At 37.6% G+C, this 17,362-nt stretch overlaps 1 protein-coding gene across 1 annotated transcript in view; it reads right to left on the reverse strand.

Annotated features, from left to right (window-relative positions):
- rargb (retinoic acid receptor, gamma b) overlaps positions 1-17,362 on the reverse strand; it is a 74,420-nt gene that overhangs the window by 12,267 nt on the left and 44,791 nt on the right.

Here is a 17,362-nt window from a genome sequence, read left to right on the forward strand (position 1 = left end):
GAATCTCTATTGGTTTTTCAAATCCTCAACCCCTACAGGCAAGTTTTGAACTGGCAAACATCACTTCACCACTCTTAAAAAATATCAAAATCTCTCTTATTCTTTAAACAACAAAGCCACTTTCAATCCCTGTCCTCACAGCATATTTTAGAGATTGAGCTTGTGGCTTTACAAAATTGGTGAGTTTATGATGCACTCTTGATTTTATTATTTGATGCATCATCAAAAATAATGAGTTGAATTGAGATGGGTTGCCATTTTAAAGAATATTAAAGAGTATTCATTATGCCTTTTTTTCCATGTTCATCTCTCTTTAGTGTGTAATGTTGCTGTTTGAGCATGAAAAAGCTCTACAAAGTCCCTCCAGTGGGAGTTCTTCTCTATATCAGTGTCAGTGTTTCTGAACTCCCTGAAACGCCTTCATTGTAGTCTTGAGTTTTCTTCACAATTTTCCTCATTTAAATAATATTTAGTAAATATTTATATTTTAAAGAATAAAGGGGTGGGACCTGGTTGAGTTAGTTAGTAGTGTGTTGAAACTGGGGTGGGACATTTCCCAAACACGCTCAAAGCGCTTGACCAATCACAACACACTGCTCCAGCCAACCAATCAGAACACATTGTGGGAGGGGCTTCATAGAGACAGGAACTAAACAGGGGTGTGTTCCCCACAATGACGTAACTCGCTGCTTCATGCATCATTTAAGAAATCAAGCTAGTCACGACTGTTTCCCGAAACCGTATTGCCACAAATTTGTCGCTCAGCCACGTTGGTGAATGATGTCACGCAGGTGGTGGAGTAATAACTTCTTTAAATTAATCCGTTTGTGATCGAATTAATGCTAGATTATTTGCTATAAATTACGGACATGGCATCTTGAGGACTAATTCTCATTTTTCTCAGTTAATTTTCTTTATTTCCAGATTCAATCATAGGCTCGTTCTTACGTACTAGAGCACGTACGCACTAGCCTGGTAATACCAGACTCTGCTACTTCACTTTGCTTCGTAGACAGAGTCTGGAATGGCATAATAGAGAAGTGTTTTCTCTCTCGCTAGGGGACGCTTGTCTGAAGTTTAAAATCATTGGTTACCCGTAAGCCAATCAGATACGTTTAGTTATGACGTATGTTATCCGCCTGTACAGCCGCATCGAAGCACAGACATCATGCATCTAACTCAAATCTATGATTGAACTTCCACTGTAAACCTGTTGTAAACACATGATGATGTGAGCGAAATACCGGAGTGAACATGGCTGTAAACGACTTTTGCAGATTATGCGAAGTTAATGCATCCCGAAGTTTGCATCCCGTGTCTCGTTTCCCATTTCCGCGGTCGTTTCGGTTTTCGATTTCTCTAACCTACAATGTAAAACTCGGCGCTTAGCATCTACGTCACGGCTCTCAGCCCGCCCTCTGTTCGTTGATTGGCCCGGCTGTTTCCAGACCGGTGGCAAACACAAAGCTATGACGCTGTATCAGACTGAGTACAGAAGCGAAATGAAATTGAGCGGAAGTAGGAAGTCTGACGTAGTCAGGCTACGTACGCACATGCGCACTCTTCAAAAACTATGCCTAAAATTTCTTGACAAACTAAATGACATAAAAGACATTTGTATATATCAAAATGAAAGATATAGATTGTACTGAATGTCAGCTTGCTTAATTTGCTCAAGATGAGGATTTATTAAGTCCACATGTCATAAAAACAATAAACTATGTTTCTAACCACAGCTTGAGAGCTGTTGTTCCAACCACACAAGTTTGTGATTCAGTTTGCAAATGTTTGGTGGAACTATGGTTTCGGGAAACACCAACTCATTGAACTGTGCTGATAATGACGAAACTTGCAAACAAAGTTGGCTAACGATGCTTTTGGGAAACACACCACAGAGCGTTACTGACAGACTGGGAAGACAGGAGCTGCAACAATGTCAAATATAGGGGAAAATAATGTGTTTTTGAACATTCAAGCATAAAAACCTGTTCCAGTACAGCCCAAAAACAAAATGAAGACTTTGAAAAAGTGCATAATATGAGAATAAGAATGAATGAAGTTGTCAAATGCATTAGGAAGCCTCTGCCTAGGGGTCAGAGCTCAAAGACAAATATTATGAGAGCACATTGAGGGGCCGAGCTGCTTGAAAGAGAAGAGAGATGAGAAAAATGAACTAACAGGACCGATGAATGAATAGTATCACAGTACTTCACAGTATGGTCTCATTTATTAACATTAGTGAAAGGATTAGTTCATTTCAGAATTAAAATTTCCTGATAATTTACTCAGCCCCCATGTCATCCAAGATGTTCATGTCTTTCTTTCTTTCTTTCTTCAGTCGAAAATAAATGAAGGTTTTTGATGGAAAACATTCCAGGATTTTTCTCCATATAGTGGACTTCACTGGGGTTCAATGGGTTGAAGGTCCAAATGTCAGTTTCAGTGCAGCTTCAAAGAGCTCTACACGATCCCAGACGAGGAATAAGAGCCTTATCTAGAGAAACCATCAGTCATTTTCTAAAAAAAGTAAAAATTATATACTTTTTAACAACAAATGCTCGTCTTGCGATGCAACGCGCCACGCAATACGTTGAAAGGTCACGTGTGACGTAGGTGAAAGTATTGATCCAGTGTCTACAAAGCGAACGTGCAAAGTCAAATGGCCTTTTCAAAAAAAGGTAAAACAACGCACAACAACAAACAAGTTTTTCGCCCTACCGCAATACTTCCACCTATGTCGCGCGTGACCTTTTCAACTTGATTTCGTAATGCGTGGTGAATCGTAGAATAGTGCATGATGAGCATTTGTGGTTAAAAGTATATAATTTTTTTTTGTTTTTTGTTTTTTTAAATGACTGATGGTTTCTCTAGATAAGACTCTTATTCCTTGTCTGGGATCGTGTAGAGCTCTTTGAAGCTGCACTGAAACTGACATTTGGACCTTCAACCCATTGAAGTCCACTATATGGAGAAAAATCCTGGAAAGACATGAACAACTTGGACGACGTGGGGGTGAGTAAATTATCAGGAAATTTTAATTTTGATGTGAACTAATCCTTTAATGTATTAACTAACATGAACTAATGTTATAGTTAATAAAAATACGATTGATCATTGTTTGTTCTTGTTATTCACAGTGCATAAAATAATTCACAGAATTATTGTTCATTGTTAGTTAATGTTGTAGCAATGTTAACAAACAAAACCTTTTTGTATAGTGTTAATGTATGAATTAATAACATGCTTTGACTGACACCTCAGCATGTGTTCAACTTGCTGTCACGCACCCAAATGGTCTTATAGTCAGATTCATAAACATCCTGGAAAGCAGCCATACAGATGCAAACATACAATATAACACGGTCTGCCCAATTTAAACACCACCGTGTGAATCCAGTGTTATATCATTTTGTCCACACTCTCACTCAGGTTCAACTTTCACCTCTAGACACCCTTTCCCCCCTCATGCTCTTGTTTCCTGGACCCTAAATTCCTCAAGCCTGGATGACTGGCTTTTTACTAGAGGTCCAGTCTCAAGATCACCCGTAAAGCCCGTCTGTGGTCTGACTGAGGCCTGAGGCCTGCCTGACCGGCACTTTATTGGCAGTGAGTTCTCTTGGCCAGCCATTCACACCAGCAGCAGCTGTCCCCTCACTCTCCACTTGTAAAAAATGAGAGAAAAACAGCTAAAACGGGGCAGATTTTATGGCCCACAGAGGCCTTCATCCCTTCCTCCTACTGAATGGAGTGAATCCCCCAAATGTGCCTCTCATTCTCTCTTTCTTCTCCTCCCTCTGTCCCTCCATGGGCACCATTTAACAAGAGCAAAATGACAGAAGGTATAGATGAGAAATCTCATAAAAACCAGGGGGGTGGGGGGAGACAAATGAAGAATGCGTGAGAGAGGGTGAGTGAGTTTCACTTTGACCTTGGCTTTGACAGCAGTTTTGGCTTTTCAAACATGAACGTGAACCGAGAGTCACACAAATGCTGCCAATGATCTAATCGCGACCTCAGCTGAGATAAAATATGCTGCATTGATGATGTGACATTTGGCAAACTATGAAAGGACATTTCGTTTCCAAACAGCACAGAAATCTGTGCTAGAGACGTTCCAAAGTCACAACCCAGTTTTTTTTGTTTGTTTTTTTGTTAACAGCAGATATTCAAACTTCAAAATACATGGACTTTAGTCTCGGTAGACGCCATATTTAATTTGACTGGAATGAAAACAAATATGTGAAAGTATAATGCATTCAGTGGACTGAATTCATGAAGAAAAAGAACATTTCTGTGTAAATTTTTCATATTCTTGACTAAACAGATGCATACATTAATAAATATATACTTATGCTATCATTTAAAAGAAATTAATACATTTATTTAGCAAGAATGCATCAAATTGATCAAAATTGACAGACTTTTATATTGTTACAAATTTTTTTTTTTTCTCAAATAAATGTTGTTCTTTTGACCTTTCTATTCATCTGAGTATCCCGAAAAATGTATCATGGTTTCCACAAACATCAGAAGCAGCACAACTGTTTTCAACATTGATATTCATAATCATGAAATGTTTCTTGAGCAGCAAATCATCATATTTGAATGATTTCTAAAGGATCATGTGACACTGAAGACTGGAGTAATGATGCTGAAAATCCAGCTTTGATCACAGGAATAAATTACACGTTACCATATATTCACATAGAAAGCAGCTGTTTTAAATTGTAATAATGTTTCATAACATTACTGTTTTTTTTTTTTTTTTACAATATTTTTGTTCAAATAAATACAGCCTTGTTTTATTCGCATATGAGATTTTAAAAAATCAATCCTAAACTTTTAAAAACGTGTATGCAAGATTTGTGAACACAAATTCATTCTGTTCTTATTTCATAAAAATGACCCAAAATGTTGTTGATGAAACACTAACAATTCCAGTGGAAAACAATCAAACAAACAAACAAAAAATAGTAAACATTAGCTGTTCAAATTAGACTTGATCTAAAACCCTAAGATTGTATGACATACTGAGCAGGGCTATTCCCCACAGTCTCATTTAAAAATGACCTGCTTAATGACTTACTGAAGTATTATAGTCTATTGTGTAACTTGTAGAACATATTTTCTTACAATAAAAGAGGGTGTTCACAAAGGACATTCTTGTGTTCACAAACAGACAGATTGGAACAGAACGCAGGGTCACAAGACGTGTTTTAAAAGTTGAACTAATTTTAACTTGACACACCATCTTAAAAAAAAAGCCATAATCATGGCACACAAAGCTGAAAAGGCATTTGTCTGATGCATGTGTATATTATTGTGCATTGGATTTTGTGTGGTTCTGTCTTGCATATTAAGACTTCTAGGTCTCTGGAATGCTGATAGACGTAGTTCTTACACATAATGTTCCGTGAAACACAAGGTCGGGGGTGATGGGCAGTGAGTGGGTGAGAACGCAACCTGATCACTGTGTTTATGTAGTAACTTAGGCTGAATTGGCTTTATGTGTTTATATGGCAGCAATGCTTGAGTGACACAGAGCGGTTCTGAAAACATCAGCCCCTTTTGTGCTGGAGGAGTGGAAACCTGGCGCCACCAGAGAAATGACTGACAGACATTAAGGGGAAGAAAGAAGGAATGCTATTCTGTTCCCATTCTATTTTCTGCATGTCTTTGTTATATTTGACATGCTATTTATGAAGTTGTGGAGAATACATGTATGGTCGGTTTTGAAGTAAAGCAGGTGGAGCATTCAGAAGAAACGGTTAAATGAAAGAAATTATTACTGTCTGATTTGGCACTTGACAGCATAATCAGATTTCAGAACAAACAAAAAATGAACTTGAACTGGAATGAATTTTACAGACTTTCTTCCATTAAAGTGCAACCATTATGCTAATTTAATTTGCAGCATCAGCTCTTTTCTCTTAGTGTCTGAAACGGTTTGATCAAGGATTCAGTCTCTTTAATCCCCGCCTTTCTGAGATCTTGCTCTGCTCTGATTGGTCAGATAGCCCAGTCTGTTGTGATTGGTTGACCACTTACAGTGCGTGTCAGAAACAAAACGCTCATTACCATGTCTAAATATCAGCTCTTCCTTAGCTCTTGATTCACAGTGATACGAACAGTAACGATGGCGTCTGTATTACTGTATCAATCTTATGAAAGTGGATTTGCTTTGGCAGCAGAAAACAGCTTCTCGACATGAACAACACAAACCAAACTCTTCCAGTCTCAGATACAACTACAGTGTTTGAGGACGGGGCAAAGGAAACGCTGTTCAGCCAATGAAGACCACTTATTTTTGTACAAACCCGATTCCAAAAATGTTTGGACACTGTACAAATTGTGAATAAAAAAAGGAATGCAATAATTTACAAATCTCATAAACTTATATTTTATTCACAATAGAATATAGATAACATATCAAATGTTGAAAGTGAGACATTTTGAAATGTCATGCCAAATATTGGCTCATTTTGGATTTCACGAGAGCTACATATTCCAAAAACGTTTGGACAAGTACCAATAAGAGGCCAGAAGAGGTAAATGCACATATAAGAAACAGCTGGAGGACCAATTTGCAACTTATTAGGTCAATTGGCAACACGATTGGGTATAAAAAGAGCCTCTCAGAGTGGCAGTGTCTCTCAGAAGTCAAGACGGGCAGAGGATCACCAATTCCCCCAATGCTGCGGCGAAAAATAGTGGAGCAATATCAGAAAGGAGTTTCTCAGAGAAAAATTGCAAAGAGTTTGAAGTTATCATCATCTACAGTGCATAATATCATCCAAAGATTCAGAGAATCTTGAACAATCTCTGTGCGTAAGGGTCAAGGCCGGAAAACCATACTGGATGCCCGTGATCTTCGGGCCCTTAGACGGCACTGTAATGGAAATCACAACATGGGCTCAGGAATACTTTTGATATATGATATATAAAATATTGTCAGTGAACTCAATCCACCGTGCCATTAGCCGTTGCCGGCTAAAACTCTATAGGTCAAAAAAGAAGCCATATCTAAACATGGTCCAGAAGCGCAGGCGTTTTCTCTGGGCCAAGGCTCATTTAAAATGAACTGTGGCAAAGTGGAAAACTGTTCTGTGGTCAGACGAATCAAAATTTGAAGTTCTTTCTGGAAAATTGGGACACCATGTCATCCGGACTAAAAGAGGACAAGGACAACCCAAGTTGTTATCAGCGCTCAGTTCAGAAGCCTGCATCTCTGATGGTATGGGGTTGCATGAGTGCATGTGGCATGGACAGCTTACACATCTGGAAAGGCACCATCAATGCTGAAAGGTATATCCAAGTTCTAGAACAACATATGCTCCCATTCAGATGTCGTCTCTTTCAGGGAAGACCTTGCATTTTCCAACATGACAATGCCAGACCACATACTGCATCAATTACAACATCATGGCTGCGTAGAAGGATCCGGTTACTGAAATGGCCAGCCTGCAGTCAAGATCTTTCACCCATAGAAAACATTTGGCGCATCATAAAGATGAAGATGCGACAAAGAAGACCTAAGACAGTTGAGCAACTAGAAGCCTGTTTTAGACAAGAATGGGACAACATTCCTATTCCTAAACTTGAGCAACTTGTCTCCTCAGTCCCCAGACGTTTGCAGATGTTTGCAGACTGCAGACAGAAGTGGGGATGCCAGACAGTGGTAAACATGGTCTTGTCCCAACTTTTTTGAGATGTGCTTGATGCCATGAAATTTAAAATCAGCTTATTTTTCCCTTAAAATGATACATTTTCTCAGTTTAAACATTTGATATGTCATCTATGTTGTATTCTGAATAAAATATTGAAATTTGAAACTTCCACATCATTGCATTCTGTTTTTATTCGCAATTTGTACAGTGTCCCAACTTTTTTGGAATTGGGTTTGTACATTTCTACCCACAATTCTGCACATTACTGTATGTCTGCACTGTTTAGATAACAAACACAGTGAAAGGTGATGCAGGTTTTATCAGTAAAGGAGTTGAGGACTTCAGCATCACAATCCATGTTTTCTCTGTTGGCTCAGACTGCAGGGAAGAGCTGACGGAAACACTGATTCAATTTGAGTCTTTCAGCAAACTCATCAACACTATCAGGTGAGCACAGTGACAACATCAGAAAGAAGCAAACTGTCACTCTATACAGAAGCATCTACTCAAAGTAACATCTACTCGAGACTAGTAAGTTTATGGTGTTTATTATTATTTAATGAATTAGTAATAGATTCAGACATGACTACATTTTAGTATAATTTGTACAAAGGTTCTGACAATTCCAGTCAGTACAAAGATTTGTTCAATTCGTGAAAAGGTTTACAGTTTCAATATGTTGCTTCAGTGTCTATCCAAACATACATGTATGTGCACACATTACATACATGAATAAATGGCCTAGTTTTGCCGGTAGGTGATGAACAGAATGAATTTATGGTGCATTATTTGTTTTGTGTTCCTGATAAATTTCACTGTGTCTTGAATATATTTCTCAGTCCAATCTCTTTCCTCTCTCGTGTTCTTGTAATCAATTTAAATATGCCAAATGTATGTCTTGCTTGCACTTTATTTTACAGTATGTGTACATACAGTGTACTTTTTTCACAAAGTAGGCTACTGAGTAGGTTAGGTTTAGGTTTAAGGGTAGGTTCAGGGTTAGTACCTAGTTATTACCCAGTTATTATAATATATTACCCTCTAAAAAATGTTGGGTTAAAAATAACCCAAGTTGGGTTGAAAATGGACAAACCGAACAGTTGGGTAGTTATATTTAATTCTACTTATTGTTTAAAAATTATTATATTGCTTGCTTAAAATGAACCCAAATTTGGAAATGAACATTTATTAATAGGTTTAATTGCTAATTTATTAAATAGCTTTATTAATAAATGTTCACCTTTTCATTATTAGTGTTGCCTCTAGTAATTATGTGTCTGATTTTTAATTTCCAACCTATTTTGGATTCATTTTAAGCCAGCCATATAGTCATTTTTAAACAATAGTTGAGCATGTTGGGGAAACATTTAATCCAACCGCTGGGTTAAAACAACCCAATCACTGGGTTTTTCCACTTTCAACCCAACTTTTTTTTGTTTTTAACCCAGCATTTTTTAGAGTGTATGTACATGCGTAACAGGACTATAAAATAAAGTGCTACCCATGTCATAATGAATGTACTGGCACACAACACAAAAAAAAGGATGTTGTTTTTAAAGCACACAGGAAAATGAAAAATGAAATGCAAAATCGCACATTTGTCATGTATGTCCAATATATTTTGGAACCAAACACACATAATGGTTTGCAGACTGAGGGCAGAGATGAATGCCTTCTTTCATTTCTTCTGCGTGGTTGTACTGTATGTGTGGATGGATTGAACTGCATGATTGAGTCACAAAAAGCTACAAAAGGAGTTCATGAAGCTCTTCACGTTCTGAATTCCAATATGGAGCAAAAGCAAATTAGTGCATAAACAGATTTTAAGTTAACACAAAAACTTTATATACAGGAATGAAGAAGAAAACTTGAAAGAACATCGAATAACTCTTCAATAGTTAGTTGTGTGGGTGTATTTGAATACATCAGACATTAAACAGATCTCTAATGCTTTTCTTACTTTTTTGTCAGGGAAAAAGACAACAGTACTGTAAGACAACAGTATTTGTCTTGACTCTTTTTTTAGTCAAACGCTGACACCGTCGGTTTTACAGGCTTTCTGCATGTTGTTAGATTTTGTAACATCTCACCAACATTCGACTTGAAGTGTTACTGAGAAATTTAACAGGTTGGGTCAATTCAAGTTTGCTTCCAAACCCTTATGCTTGGACTTGGAGGGTTGTTATATGCTGTAAATGCCAATGTTTCTGAACATTTGATATGGGATTGGTGCATTAAAACCTCAATCGATTCAGGACTGTAATAGTTATAATAGTGGAAGAGCTTATTTGTTTAACAAAACATACTCTGCTACTTGTTGAATGGCACTGTCCAAAATGCAGCAGCAATCGAGCTCTTCTTTTTTCCTTTTTTTCGATTTCTGTCACATACAACAACATCAACATTGTGTTAATAGTAATAAACATCATTTTTAAGTATCACTTGAAGTCACTTTGATGAGAACGTTTGCTGTTCTTTGCTGGTGAAATTATCTTTATAACTCTGTCCTTACAGCCAAAATCCTTGACATCAATCAACAGCTGAAAATTCATCTCTTCTATTCTTTCACTATTTCTTAGTCCATCCCTATTTTTTTTAACGTGTACTATTGATGTTTTAAACTTTTGTATTACTAGCACTTCTCGTGTTATCACCTCTTTTAGATGAACTGCTTGTTGTATTCCTTATTTGTAAGTCGCTTTGGATAAAAGCATCTGCTAAATGAATAAATTTATATGTAAATGACTGCTGCATAGCTCTGTTGCTCAAACTGCTCCTGCAAAAGATCTCATTACTTTCATGCATGTTTGAAATATTAATACTGTCATTAATTAATTATTACTCACCATCACTGTGTGTGCATACTTTTGGAATAAACCTTGGCATAAGATTGTTTTAGGAGTACACCGTGAAAAATTATTTCCATGATTTGTTATCACAACATTTTTTTCTTTTGTCAAATCAACTTCAGTAATTAATGTGGTTCAGATAACATAATATTTTGAGTTTCTGTTGATTAAACCAATCGCCTTCATTGTATAAACTAAAATTTTTAATTTCAATTAACTCAAAATTGTAAAGCAACCAGGTATCTTACGTTTTTATGTTAAACCAAAAATTCTTTTTATGGTTTAGATCAGGGATATGCATCCACCCATGCATTTTTTAAGCGCTTGTCCTCTGTAGGGTCACTGGAGTCTCTCCCAGCATCTCGGGCCACAGGCAGAGAAACACCCTGAATCGATGACCAGTCTATCAAAGGGCAACACACACAGACATACACACATTCACATTTACGGATGATTTAGTGCCTCCAATTTACCCATTCAGCATGTCTTTGTATTGCGAGGGAAACCAGAGCACCGGGACTCACACACATGCACACAGACTTTTCCCTGCCCTGGCATGTCACCGTTTTGAAAATAACACCCTCAAATATTTCAAAACACATAATGCTCATGCCTGTGGACTGAGCCGATTCTTGTTTTCACATTCACAAGAGACACACATAACAAAGGCCACAGTCTTTGGCAAGACTAAAAGCTCATTTAATCCTCTAACAAGCTGTGTTCGAGTCAAACCTGTGTGAAACTACATACTAAACATGTGCTAATATGATGCCTTTGACCAGCATATGACCAGACTGAGAGCACAAATACAGCTATTGATATACTGAGGATATGATCAATAAGTCATGACAACATATGTTTTACTAGGGATGTCCAGATCCGATCACGTGATCGGAAATCGGGCCCGATCACGTGGTTTCAGACTCGATCGGAATCGGACGTTACCTCCCGATCAGGACTCGGATATGTATTAGGGGTGCAACGGTTCTCCACTTACGGTTCGGTACGCACTTGCACCGCGGTCCATCTCGAATGACGACGCATCTATTGGTTAATATGGTTTGTTTAAAATAGCAACGTGGAAAACAGACAGAGTTCAGATAATGTATGTTTCAGTCGATGGATGCGCAAAACGTTACAACAACGATAATCAGAAAGCGTGGACAAAACAGTCACTCTTTGTAAACTGTTCAATGCGAGTGCCGTATGCTCAATGTCCAGTCGCCGTCATCACCCGGGTGTTGATAGCGCGCGAGTGCAGGTGAGACCTGAACAGCACACATTGCTGTCTGTGTTTAAACTAACTCATTTAAGCCTTGCTGATTTACACCTTCAAGAACAAGACGCGAAAGAGAACTCGCGCGCTGTGAGAAGATTTGTGTGCGCTCATCCGAAGCGCGCACACGCTTATTTCAGTCAGCGCGCAAATACTGAGTTCTCTTTCAAGTCTTGCACTTCAGCGGACAAATTCATACAAAAATTATGTCAACATGCCCGTCTTAGCGAGTATCCTAGCAAACATAGTCGGTTATGTCTTAAGTGAACGTATATTAGTCGAGAAAGACAGCGCATGTGTAAGAGTATATGTACTGGATCGTGCATGTCTTAAAGGGGAAAAAAAACTATTCCTGCTGCCTGTTTTTAATGTTAAATCAAACAACAAATAACAAAGAAATCACTCTGCTCTTGACTGAATAGTTTTTGTAACTTCAATAATGATTAATCTTTATTTATTTTATACAGTAAAGATAATATGCAGTGATATTTTATATTTCTTTATTCTTTTTTATTATAGAATATCGGATCGGGACTCGGTATCGGTAGATACTCAAAATCAAATGACTCGGACTCGGACTCGAGGGCAAAAAAACGTGATCGGGACATCCCTATGTTTTACTATTACTTGCAACATGTTCTCCAACCAATACGCCTATATAGGTCGTTTGTCACTTTCCTGAAATACGACCCATAGGAGCGTTTACTAAAGTTGCGCCCCTATCGACAACAGGACACTTTCATTTCGGTGCATTGTTCCCTTTTATCTGCGTCATATTTCGGGTTTTGCGTTAGTGCTCATAAAGTGTATATGCATTAGGGTTGGGGTAGGTGTAGTCATTAATAAAAAAATAATAAAAAAAAGAGTTTTGCTAAGTATGGTGTAAAATAGATGGTAGGAAAAATGGTGTAAAAATTGCATTTAAATGAACAAGCATTTTGATTTTTGACAGTCATATGTCATTTCGTGACGACAGACGTAACACAACGCTGTCATTATTTTTACGCCAGCTAGAGGGCGCATGACTTTAAAACGTAAATATAGGTTGTAATAAGGTGCTTGAAAAATGACCTAAAGGCTGGGCCGCATTAATGCACGGGCTTACTTGGGCTTAAGCCCAGGGCCCCGGGCTGAGGGAGGGCCCCCGTGGAGCCGGAAAAAATATAACCGCATTTTATAATGTGATGACTGTCCCTTTAACATCGCTTTGCTTTGAATACATGTGCGGTTCTGCACGTGAAGTGCATCAAGACGCGCCGCGTCTAGCAGCAAGTAACTCACAGTATCAGTATCTGGACAACGCGGACAGACCCAGTGGCGCTGCCTGTGTGCGTACACTCATAGGGCTCGTTCACACAGAACGCGGGTAGTGGAATGGGGGAAACCGCAAAGTCTCAAGATGCTTTTTAAAACTTTTTTTAACTGATTTTAACTTAGCTGAACTGATTCATGGCTTTAGAGCATCATGTCATGCGCGAGATGCTGCAAGACGCGAGTACCAACGTCGCGTAGTTTACAAAGAAATACCGCATTGGAATGGAAAAGCGCGTTCTGTATGAACAGCCCCAAAGAAAACAATGTGTTCGAATTTTTATTACGTGGTGCGGCGCTACGCTTCTCGACCGCTGTGCGACCCTTCACTAACTGAACCCTGCAGTTGTCAGTAGTCCAATAAAAATAAAAATCATACAAAAATACAGTTTCTGAAAACGTTCAATGAGGCACTGTACTAAAATGTTGAAATTAACAGTGAACAATACTTTCATTAACCTTACAGACAGAATCTTATTATAAAGTCATGCTTAAAGAAGCCCGTCTTTAAATATCTACACAAAGGTCATAGCATTGACATTAGACACATATTGTATGTATGTATTTGCTTCCATTTTACACTTCATTTGCTTCCATTTTAGAACACTGATTATTATTTAAATAAGATTTGTATTGTATTACAGTGATGATAAAAGAGACCTGAAATCGAATGCATTTCTGATTTGTTTATATATGTCTGCTGCATGACGATACAGCTTGCTTTCTCATGACAGTAGTTTTAATTATGCAACTTTGCTGCATAACGAATCGATAAAAGCGACCAGCTGGATATAAACTAATGCAAATAGATGGTAACAATCATGACATTAAACATTTGGGTCGAACTTGCATGTGTTTTTGTCACATTGTTTTAAAGATCAAAGTGCAGGATAAAAAAGTAATTTTTGCCTTAAAGAATGAATTGATTCTGAACAGCCGAAATGAGTCTCATTACCTAACAATGTAAAAATTTCCGTAATGGCAGCCGGTTGCTCACGAACAACATCTATTTTGACCCGCCTTCAAACACTGAGACTGGAAGAGTTTGGTTTGTGTTGCTGACATGTTGACATGACATCTTTACAGTTTGAAAGCAAATCCACTTTGCATGCACATACAAAAGACAAGGACTCACACTGGAATTGAAATCTGCGTCTCATTTCAGAGGCTGCGTCCTCCGGAAGTCGCATTTGAAGGCTGCATACATCATTAAGGATGTCTTATTTAAGAAAAGTAACCATAATAAAAATTGATGGTTGTTCCTCGTGAGGTGCAAAATGCTGTATTTTCTTTATTACTTTGCAATCCAACGGTTGTTTTTCTTAAATGAGCCAGCCTCAATGACATATACAGCCTTCAAATGCGACCCCCGGAGGATGCAGCCTTCGAAATGAGTAGCCTGTACAAATAGTTCAGACTATGTGCCAATATGTAGTTCATGCAGTGATATTTATATTTTATAACAGATCTATAGGTTTGGATGTTTTGGTAATGGCATTTATTCATGCAAAATAAAAGGCTGATAACTTTCACTTTGGATTAAGAAGATTGAGTGAATGTAGGTAATAGTTCTGGTGGATCGCTATACAAGATCAACTATACTAGATTTAAAAAAAAAAAAAAAAAGGCTCATAACTTAAAAATTGAAGGCACCAACTAAACATTTTTAGTATATTGTACATTAACTTACGTAGACAAGTTTGATTAATTTAGTGGTAAATTCTGAGTGAAGAAGACTGAAACATCTGAATTTATCCCTCTGTGGCTGTTATTAAATAGAACATTTTTGTAAGACATTTCTAGAATGCGGATCTCTTTTCTATGGACTTTATTGTTTGGTTGAAGCACCAGGACTTGCTAGAAGAGCAACGTGATTATTTTATTTTGGATCAAGTGGTCCAATGGAGGTTGCTTGACCATTTGAATGAGTACCTACAAGGTATTGGCCTTAACAAAACCACCAGTTTTGTTTTTATTTTATATTTGGTTTAACCACAGCAGCCATCTTTGTGTCATTGCACACAATACATTTTTTACAGAAACCTCAATATATCAGCTCAGGATTCAAATTAAAAAAGAATATTGAAAAATAGTGGTTTTATAATACCAATAGACAAATGGTAATCATTCAAATAAAAATTACCAAGACATGGCGACAAACACACTCTACAAACGCAACTCTTGTGTATTCCTGTGGGCGGAGGTTAGTCAAAAAACTGTTTTAGTGATGTCATTAAAGAAGGAAGTAGAGGGATGTAGTCCAAACTGGCCGTTCGATGTAGGCGACTTCTGTTAAATAAAATATCTCGTTTGGCATTGAACTTTGAGCTTTAAAATTTTACAGATTTTATTTATACTCTAACAACAACATTACACACTAACTAAAGTTTGAAATATGGGATCACGAAGAACGGGACCTTTAAGCGCATGAACGCAATGGCCAATCAGAGGTGTTTAAGAATCCGCTCAACATTGGTCAAAATGCTAGGGGGAAATTTTTAAAATTTCAGTAGTTTCAAAGTCTGTATTTTTGACAACACTAATTAAAAGACATTTTGTTCTACATTAGCATCCTAAAACTAGGTTGTACATGCAATAATGTCAGATTTGCAATTGTGGTCTGTGTTGATCGAATAACAATTGACTATATCAGTGAAAGTAAACCATGGTTTCAGAAACGTATCAGTTGATGAAAGAACAACTTTGCTTAAACCTTAACTAGCATCTTCTGCACACATGGACTAACACATGTCCTGTTGGGATAAAGGTAGACTGGTAAAACAGGAGCTGTCTTTCTTAGAAGCAAGTTGTTAAACTTGGATTGCCCCGTTCATTCAACTGCATGCATACAAAGCTTTCTTCTTTATAGTACCTCATAAACTGACCCTTTTTATTTAGCCTTTTCAGGATGAAGCCGAAGTCAACATTTGGCCACCGCCTGCCCAGCCACCTTCAAGATTATTACACCAACCGAAAGACTAAAAACTGGTTCCTAACCAGATCCCACCACATCCTGACAAGAACTGAACTTCATACATGAACTTCAGCCTAACAAAACATTGCAATTCGTTTAAAAACAACACTGAATTGTATACTCCGGTCAAAGAGTATGATGAAGAATCTCCATGCATCCATATTAGTTCAGCAGTGTTAGCAAACCAAATGAACTAAATCAAACAAGTTCAAGTTTAGATGGAGAGGTACGACTCTGAGACCTCAGCTGCTGCTCATCTGGTTCAAAAGGGGTGAGAAGAGACATCAGACCATTGTAAAAGGATTCATTGTGGGGTGGGCCTTGTTGTGGGGTGCAATGTTCTCTCAAGCAGTCAGTCTGGCTATAAAATGGCATTACAGCATAGGGGCAAATTCCAGCAGGGGCATGTGAAATCCACTCAGGCGCACATAGAATAAGACACAGACACATTTGCACGGGCTGTGATTCATTTGTCTAAATACAGCTCTTGTTTCTGTACTCTCCTTTCTAGTTCCCTGAGAATGCTATAAACTTGATGCTGAGTCAATGCTGCATGAGTTATTTCTTCATTGAAATATGTAATGAATTCCAAATGATTGGACAAAGATGAAGACAACAGGAAGGGTACTGAATATTTTTCCTCTACCAGGAGATAATTACAACTGTGTCTTAGCCAATTCAGTAAAAACAGTAATTCAGGATAAGCCAACAGAATGAAGAACTTGTTTTGAATCAGTGAAGTCTGAATCCTCTTCAAAACTGTGACATTTCAGTTCAGCTATTTAATATCAACTTATGAATGTGCTAAATAACTTGGATCTCATCATGTGGCATTTAAATATCATTATAAATATGTAGCATTTCCATATTGAATGAACTTGCCAATGGACTTTCCTGTGATTATAAAGAGACAAAAGAAAAAAACCCTAATGATCCCCCTCTTCTTCTAGTCTTTGTCTCCATGGGCTCCCTAATCCTTTAATTGAGTTCATTGTGTTCATAATTGAATAATTAAAGATATCCATTAACATCCATGAGCACACACACACACACACACACACACACACACACACACACACACACACACACACATTAAACTGTTTTTCACACATTAAACTTGAAGCTTTTATATATAATGCACTATAAAAGTGTTTTAATGCAGTAATCATATTTTGTATTGCACCTTATAAGGCATTGTATAAAAGGGTCAATGACGTGACGGGTCTTTTTTTTTTTTTTTTTTTTGTCTAAAGGCCTTAAGAATAATAAAAAACAAAGATGTGTC

Source organism: Megalobrama amblycephala, linkage group LG21, assembly GCF_018812025.1.
Source record: "Megalobrama amblycephala isolate DHTTF-2021 linkage group LG21, ASM1881202v1, whole genome shotgun sequence".
Classification (NCBI taxonomy): domain Eukaryota; kingdom Metazoa; phylum Chordata; class Actinopteri; order Cypriniformes; family Xenocyprididae; genus Megalobrama; species Megalobrama amblycephala.